Here is an 8,091-nt window from a genome sequence, read left to right as displayed (position 1 = left end):
GGGAAAACAATGCATAGAAAATATCCCGGTAAACTGGTAAAATATGAAGTGAATATGAAAACCGCACATATCTCTGCACCACAGAAAAATAGATTTAGTCATGAAGTGAATGATGTCGTATATATTTTAAGTTTTTTTATTTTCACATTTAATCTAAAATGAATGCAACACACGATAGCTTCGAATTTCAATATCAATCAAAATAAACGATGTTTTTTCTCCTCCACAGCACATATATACAATTTTCCAATAAAATAATAATGATTTTTGGGTACAACCTTTCCGTTGTCACTGAAGCCATATGGTGAATGTGTATGCAATGTCAGTTTGTTTGATTAAATTCGTAATCAAAATCTCTGAAATGTTGTAGCTGGTATCGAAAATACAAAACTACACCGAATATATGTACGAAGCATTCACTGTTTTGGTTTGTAAGTTGTTTTTGGTTTTGTTTGGTGCATTTATGTTGTTGTTATATGTACGCTTAGTTCATCCATGCGGATAAGCTTTAGCTGCTTAGAAGGATTGAGCATTTGTTTGAAAAACTATCGAATGAAAACAACTAACTGGCTACGATTTAACTTGATATTGCGTCATTGGAATCTTTTGCAATGCAATATACTTTAATGTTAAATGTTTGCTGCATCTTGTTCGTGCCCATTTTGTGCCATTGAATTTGGTTGGTCATTGCACAAATGATGCAGATCAAAATACGGTTAAACTTGTATTATATCCTTGAAAATGCGAATTACGATCATTTTGAGATTTCCGATGTGTGCAGCTATATCCATATCAACTTATATATATTCAGTGCTTTGTAATGCTTTATTACGCTTTGTTATGCTATGTGTGGCACATTTTTCACATAATTCCGCAAATAATGCTATAAATTGTAGTTTCACAGATTCGGAGAAAATTCCAAACAATTCGATTCAGATGTTTGTTCAGTTTGAGAATGGCGTCGTAAAGATAACATTTCCATTTAGTTCCTTTGATCTCTTTTTATCTCTCGTACCCCCCCTCTCGCTTTTTCCTCTCTTTCTATCATTCGGTCTCCTTTTTTCTACTCGTCCTTGGTCTTCATTATTCCTTTTTCTCTTGCACAGATGCTTTTTCGCCCGGACAAAGCTAATGATGGTTGCCATGTAATGCGTATTTTGCGAAAATTTGTATTGAAGCGCATCAGGTAACTGATGTCAATTCTGTGATCTTTTCATTGGACGATGAAAATGCGTATCTCTCATAGCTGTCAGACGACAGAAAATCATATTGAAACAGTAATATAGCACTACTCATATGACAGGCTGTGAAATTACAATTTACTACGGCAATGACTTCAATTACATTGTTAAATTGACGACTTACAGCACACACACATAAATACACCGTATTTATCATTTAAACACATATAACTTCGTCAAAAGCATTGGCATTTTCATCGAAAACGGGCGACAACAGCAACGCCAATGGTGCTGTTGCTATTCATTGTTCATATATCAATGCATGAAATATGATTTTCTGGTTCACGAACATTGTACACTCTCTCATCGGGTACACACAATATATATACACAAACACACGACAAGATATCAATCATAAATATGGGTCGATTCGGTTTGCCACTATTCTCTGTGCATACGACATAATCACGCTGTTGCTGTTGGTTTTTTTTTTATTGCAATTCTTTTTCTCTTCTCTCTTGTGTTTTTTGTTCAGGTTTTTTTGCTGTTCAACACACAGAAGACACACACACATCATACGCCTCTTACACATGAACTCTCTTTTTTTATTTCATTTATCGTTATAATTTGATCATAAATGCATAAGTTTTATATGCACACAAATTAAATGAAATGCGATTTTGAGCGATGACATAACGCCATGCCATATACATGATTGTTATATGATGGCAAAACGAACGATTGTTGTATGAAAAGCCCCAAGAAAGAAAAATGAGTTAAGTTCGAGTGTGTCGACAATTCTCGTTCGCTCCGCTCTCGCTTAACCTATCCATCTTTCTCTTTTTGTTTTATGTAAATTGCCCGTGTGCGCGCCCGCTATGTTTTGCGTTGGCAACCATAATGTGCAATCAACTTAATTGAATTGTATTTTGATATGAAACGTTTTATTTGCGTTTCTTCTGCGAACGTGACACCAACAATATCAACTTGCAATGAACAACAACAACTGAACGCTCACTCATGTTGGCTGTATGGTGCTTTGCTGGTAATTTCAGTGGAAAGAAGAGGAGAATTTTTTTTTTGTGTCCACAGAGTTTATTGATGATGTGTGCTTTATGAACATTTTTTAACCTTGACTCTTAAATTTTTCATCAATTTTTCTCTTCAATTCTCGGAAAACTCATCACAAATACATATGGTTTGACTTGATGTGCCCATGTTCAACATTAATGTGATTTAGATTGGCGCATTAGTGTTCCATACATGTACGTACATCGAATGATTTGATTCATCACCACCAACTAATGCGTACCAACATACACTTTACGTGTAGGATTTTAAATGGAATTATAATTCGTGTGCGTGGCAGTGAATAAACGGTAAACGTTTGCAAGCATTGAAGAGACGGAACATTGGACAACAGGAGAGTAAAAGTGAGCGAGAGTTGGAGAAACAGTTTTGACAATGAGAGTGAAAGGGTAAGAACAAGAGAGAGAGAGAGAAAGAGAGAGAGAGATAGTAAGAAAGTGAGAAAGTGCGAGTGAGAGAGTGAGAGAATAAGTGAAGTTTCGGTGCGAATAGATGTCAATAAATTGTTAAATCGATTTTAGACACATTTGTCAAGTGGTTGGAGATACTTCAATTTCATTGCAAGGTGTTGACGGTTGTCATCGTTCTCATGTACGATGATTTCATATATGTTATCGTCGTCTTCATTTTCGATCTCTTTCAATTTCCGTTTTGTACGGTAAAAGATAACCAGGTTTGTTTGCTGCAAGCATCAAAACATACGTTCCACCTGATCTCGGACATTTATAAGCTAAAGCGAGAAAGAATGAGTAATTCTTCGCATCTTTTCAATCAGAAATGTTAATAGGAATGGATAAAATCAAATCAAAATGAGAGAAAATCTTGCTATTGAATCATACTATACATATTGCTATTTCTATGCATATACCCAAAGCTATACGCACATAACCATATGTAAATATTTAATAAATATACTTAAATAATACTGATAATACTGAGCTATGTGGGGTTTATACTAAAATTGTTATGTATTTATATATATAAGTAGGAATCTCTTTGTGTATAGATGTTCTGGGCCATTCATTTTTGCCAGATGAAAAATCGCTTTTACATTATTAGAAAAGTATATGACCATACGTAAATCAAATAAATAGCAAAGGAATCATTTTGTGAGCGTTGGACGGCGGAAAAATGGGACAGTACACAGAAAAATGCTTGTTATCGGTCGCTAAAAATGGACATGCTGTTGAAAGCAAAGCGCACGAATTATCTAATACAAAAAAAGAGGAAAAAGGAGAATACCACAAGCGAAACATTCTCGCAGAGGATATAAGTACACAAACCAAAAATGACATCCTATAAACACATCTTTTTAAAACACAAAAATCAACAGATATTTTCAACTATTTGCATATTTTTACTTTCTATATCTATATATATTCACCGGATTAATGAAGTCTCTGGGTTTATGTGTGTGTCGAATGTAATATCTTTTCTAAGTGTTGTGTCTCTTTTTTTTCCCTAAAAATGCGGGACGCAAGCACACACACACACATACTAAAATGGGATAATAAGAAAATATTCATATAGATTTACCGAACTCGTTCTCTTGTGTATGTCGCTTTTATGCGCTACAAAAATATGTATAAATTGGACTCAAAGGGAAGATTTCGTTGAATTTTCATGAATTTTATGACTTGGTTTTTGTTACCACATCATATTTTTTTTTTTGTTCGTTTCGGGCTGGTGTCGGTCGATGGAAAAACCACATAATCCTGTTGACATCGGTCTCTCGATGCGTTTCAATAAAATATATGTACGACGATGTTAAATTCTATCAACAATTTTTATGTTTAGAAAAATTTCAACCACTTTTCGGTTGTTTCACTTGAAATACTTTGGTTTTGGTGATGGTTGGCGTACACTGTATTTTATTGGTTATATATTGGCTGATTTTTCCCATAAAAAATGTCTTACATATGTTATGATGAAGGGCGAAAAGTGAATCGAACCGTTTTTATCAGGCAAATCGATTCGGATGAGTTTTTGTTCGTCGTTCAAAGTGTAGTTGATTGGTCCGTTGGTACATTTAGCTTTTCGTCATACCAGTTGTTCTACTGATTCCGCCGGGGAATTGTGCGTTACTTTTTTTAGAACCTTTTCCCATCAAATCTCAATTTTATTTTTATTTTTTATTTTTTCGTTTAAGTTCGTTTGGTACTTTTTTCTTTCACAATTTTCAAACAAAAATAGCTTCAGTGGAAGCACGAAGGGATACACGTGAAGAACAGGGAAATTTACTTGAGATAAGTGGCCACCGCTAATTTAGTTCAATGTCAGTAGCGAAAAAATCATGTATGGAACTTTAATTCAACTGTACCATATAGTCTTGTAAAATGTTATATATTTTTTGTTGCTTCTTTCTTTTCTCGTTCGTTCTTTTTTACGATTTGATTTTTCATTGTATAAGCAACTCTGTCGAAACGGTTCTTTATTAGGTTTTTTTTTATGATTCGCCTTCGGAAAATAATAATAAACGATTGCACCATTCACACAAACTTAAGTTTGATTGCACATATTTGACAAAGTCGGGATGAATATATGCCATACGACACGAAAAAAAAATCATCAACTGAAAATCTTGCGACGAAAAAATATATATTTCTCAACTCAAATTGGATTCAATTCAATTCGGAAAACTCACTGGAGAAAAGAACAACAATAAAATGTAAGAAAACGTATTAAAAAATGTATATATCTCTAATAAAAAAAACTGTCGTATTGTAAGAGAGCACTGATCGAGTTCTTCTTCTTTTTCTTTATCTTTTTGTCGTAACAGATATACACAATGATGATGACAAAACGACTTCTTCATCTGTTTTTCAGTTGTTTCTTTTCTTTCTCTCTCTACAGCAGTTCAGCTACTGTTACTTTATTGCTATATTTTCAAGTTTACAGTGATTACGATATATATTGCGTACGGTATATATATTATGTATGGGTAAATGTCACCGTATTAAACACGGCGACGAGATATGATTTACGAAGCGAGAGACAGTAAAGAGCACGTCGAACGTGAAATAAAATTGCACGCGAACCAGGTGCCTTCCATGGACAAACTGAATCAAAGGTTACACGCGCTTACATACAGAACAATGCGATTATTTTTCGCTGTTATTCTTCGCTTTCTCGCGTCTCTCTTTCTCTCATTGCGAAACACAGTGTGTTTGCCAAGCAATTTTGTCAGCGAGCAGTGAGTTGGTGTCCTCTGTGTGTGCAATGTGAATTCCGTCTTGAATTTCGTTTCGGCATTTTATTACACATTCAATTTCTTCTTCAGTGTTCGGTGTGTTTTTGTACACAGAAAAGAAGCCCAATGTGTTATTTTACTCTTTTTACATTGCAAGAGATTGTCTGTATTTGTGCTTGCCTCGTGTGCGCGCGTTTGCCTTTCAGTTCTTTTGCTATATCCTCTCCACCTATATATATTCTCTATACGTTATTTGCTGGTTGCTGATTTTACCATTTGTTTTGTTGAATAATATTGTTGTTGTGTTTTATTTTGCCATGCCACTCACAATCGACTCTGCGATGTTTTGCCATTTGGCGTTGATTTCAGTTTACATTCTGCATATAAGTGAGATAGAGCTTCGGGGGGACTTTTTTCTCCGTTTTTTTTCTTCTGCTATTGCTTTTATTGTTGTTTCTATTTCAACAAAACGTCGTACACAGAACGAATGAGCAAATAAGACACAAAAACTGAACGGAGAGAGTATTATATGAGTGCATAAGTGGCATAAAATGCGGAGAATGTCGATTTTCTATCCTTGTCTCCATTTCCAATTCTACATCATGCACACATACACTTCATATAGCGATGTACAGTGTACACACTTGTAGCATTGTAAAACGATGATGTTTGAGTCGTTTTTTTTTATTCATTTCGTGATGAGCATTATTCCCGTTGACATGATTAATCTGATGTCTTAGTTTTACATTTTTCTTGCTTATCGTGTCTTTTATGAGAAAATGAAAAGTTGACATTAAATCAACAAAAGCTAACAAAAATGTACACAAAAATTATTGCCGTTTCTTGTGCGTCTCTTTCGCTCTGTTTTCATGTGTCTCTTTTCACTCTTTCTTATGGGTCTCTTCCACTGATGTCTCTCTTCGACTCTCCAGATGCAAGCATTTCGTCGTTGGTTGTCTCATTTTAATGCATTCGAATTATCATTAGTGCTTATGCTCGCTTTTTCTATCCTTAGCCGTTTCAATGCGATTTGTTCGTTTACGCACACTCCAAAATATTCAAAGCGGAGAGATTTCACTCTCCTACACATACGTATGTTTTATCCTACTACTCTCTCTCTCTCTCTCTCTCTCTACGGTGCCCCCCCAAAAACATACATGATAACGAGCATAAAGAAGACAACCGATCCGAATCCATTGCTGTCCTGTGCACACATACCATGTGTACTACCGCGCTGCAAACTACATTGTGTACACACCAACAATAGTAATTGAATGTATGTGAAGAAGAGAGAGAGTGAGAGAGAGAATGCGATCAGAACGATAAAATAGCAAATGGAAAATATGTTTATACACATCATCAGTTTGCATTTCAGCTTTTTGTGAACACATGCCAATGAAAATTTATCCAAAAACCGACACATTCCACGCGCTTTTCCTTCGTTCAATGTTTTCCGTAAGCCATTTCGACAACGACTATGACTATGTTGATGAGAAACGATTGTCGAAAGCGATGAAAGAATTATTATCAAAACTTGCGATAACAATTTTATCCATTATTATCATTGTTATTGAGTTTTTCCTTAAATGGCACACATACAATCAGCAAGAGAAATTTAAGAGAAGCGACTGAAAAAAAATTCAAACTTTGACTTCCAACAAATGTCAAACCGCCACTTGAAGCAACCAAAACATTATGTTCATTTTGTAAAACGACGACGATGGATGGTTGCTGTTTTCTAACGATAACATTTTAACCACGATTACATTATCAAAAATTACAACACATTCACGCTTTTGTCTATGAATTCGATTGTAAGTTTGCAAGAACAATTAATTGGCAACGAAATTCTGGATACAACGCAAAATTAATTGAGAATACATTCACAATATACATTGTTCTATGTATTAAATGAATCGCATAAATTTCCATTGCATTTGTGGTCTAAAACCGAATTTGTATTACGAAAATCATTCATCAACCGCATGGTACTTGACCATAAACATCCGCTCTCCCGCTCAATCAAACTGAACCGCAACTAAATTCGTAAGCCATAAATCATGCGAAATAATCATATGATTCAGTTGGCGCACGCCAACTAAATAATTGCCAAGACACATATACAAACATCAAACAGAACAACAACATCAATTTGAGCAATAAATAAACAACAACAAATTTACTTACATAATCCATGTATGCAGTTCAGAGCACTATATGTCGTTGACAATTTGACACCAAAGCAACCGCCTCTATCTCTCACTTGCGTTTAAATATGCGAAAATAGTTCTAATTAACTGGGCACAATTTTTGTAGTTATGTATGTATGTCACATTTATGTATTCAAACAATATGGAATTACAATTTGGTAGTTGAAGTATATTATGAAGAGGTAATCTCGTTGCAATAAAGTGAAAAGTTTTTTTTTGTTTTTTACTGTCGAGTGCAATCAATGTGAGTAGTTAAATTTCAAGTGACCATTGGTCGAAGTGCAAAAACAACAAAAAAACATTGATCTTTAAATAATTGCTGACACTAACTTTTTAACAGAATTATTTTCTTCACAAATGGTTCTGTGACACCACAAAATGATTCACCAATTGTAAAGTAAAATCTGGTGAAAACCAAAAT

The 8,091-nt window shown here is 34.6% G+C and overlaps 1 protein-coding gene across 5 annotated transcripts in view; it reads right to left on the bottom strand.

Moving 5' to 3' along the window:
- The window catches only part of LOC116341770 (calcium/calmodulin-dependent 3',5'-cyclic nucleotide phosphodiesterase 1-like), an 83,106-nt gene extending 75,397 nt beyond the window's left edge, over positions 1 to 7,709 (bottom strand). For 2 of the 5 annotated variants that reach the window (XM_031769047.1, XM_031769050.1), the window contains exon 1: positions 3,807 to 4,164. The gene's annotated coding sequence lies outside the window, so the exon portion shown is untranslated. Of the gene's footprint in view, positions 1 to 3,806; positions 4,165 to 4,187; positions 4,891 to 5,191; positions 5,270 to 7,647 lie in introns of those variants that run through there. The other 3 variants (XM_031769055.1, XM_031769049.1, XM_031769048.1) reach the window with 3 other exon arrangements.
- Between the last annotated feature and the right edge of the window lie 382 nt (positions 7,710 to 8,091).

This window comes from Contarinia nasturtii, unplaced genomic scaffold (assembly GCF_009176525.2).
Source record: "Contarinia nasturtii isolate CC-2019 unplaced genomic scaffold, AAFC_CNas_1.1 Cnas_scaffold_745, whole genome shotgun sequence".
NCBI lineage: Eukaryota > Metazoa > Arthropoda > Insecta > Diptera > Cecidomyiidae > Contarinia > Contarinia nasturtii.
Note: the sequence above shows the minus strand (reverse complement) of the source record. Positions and strands in the feature narration are given on the sequence as shown.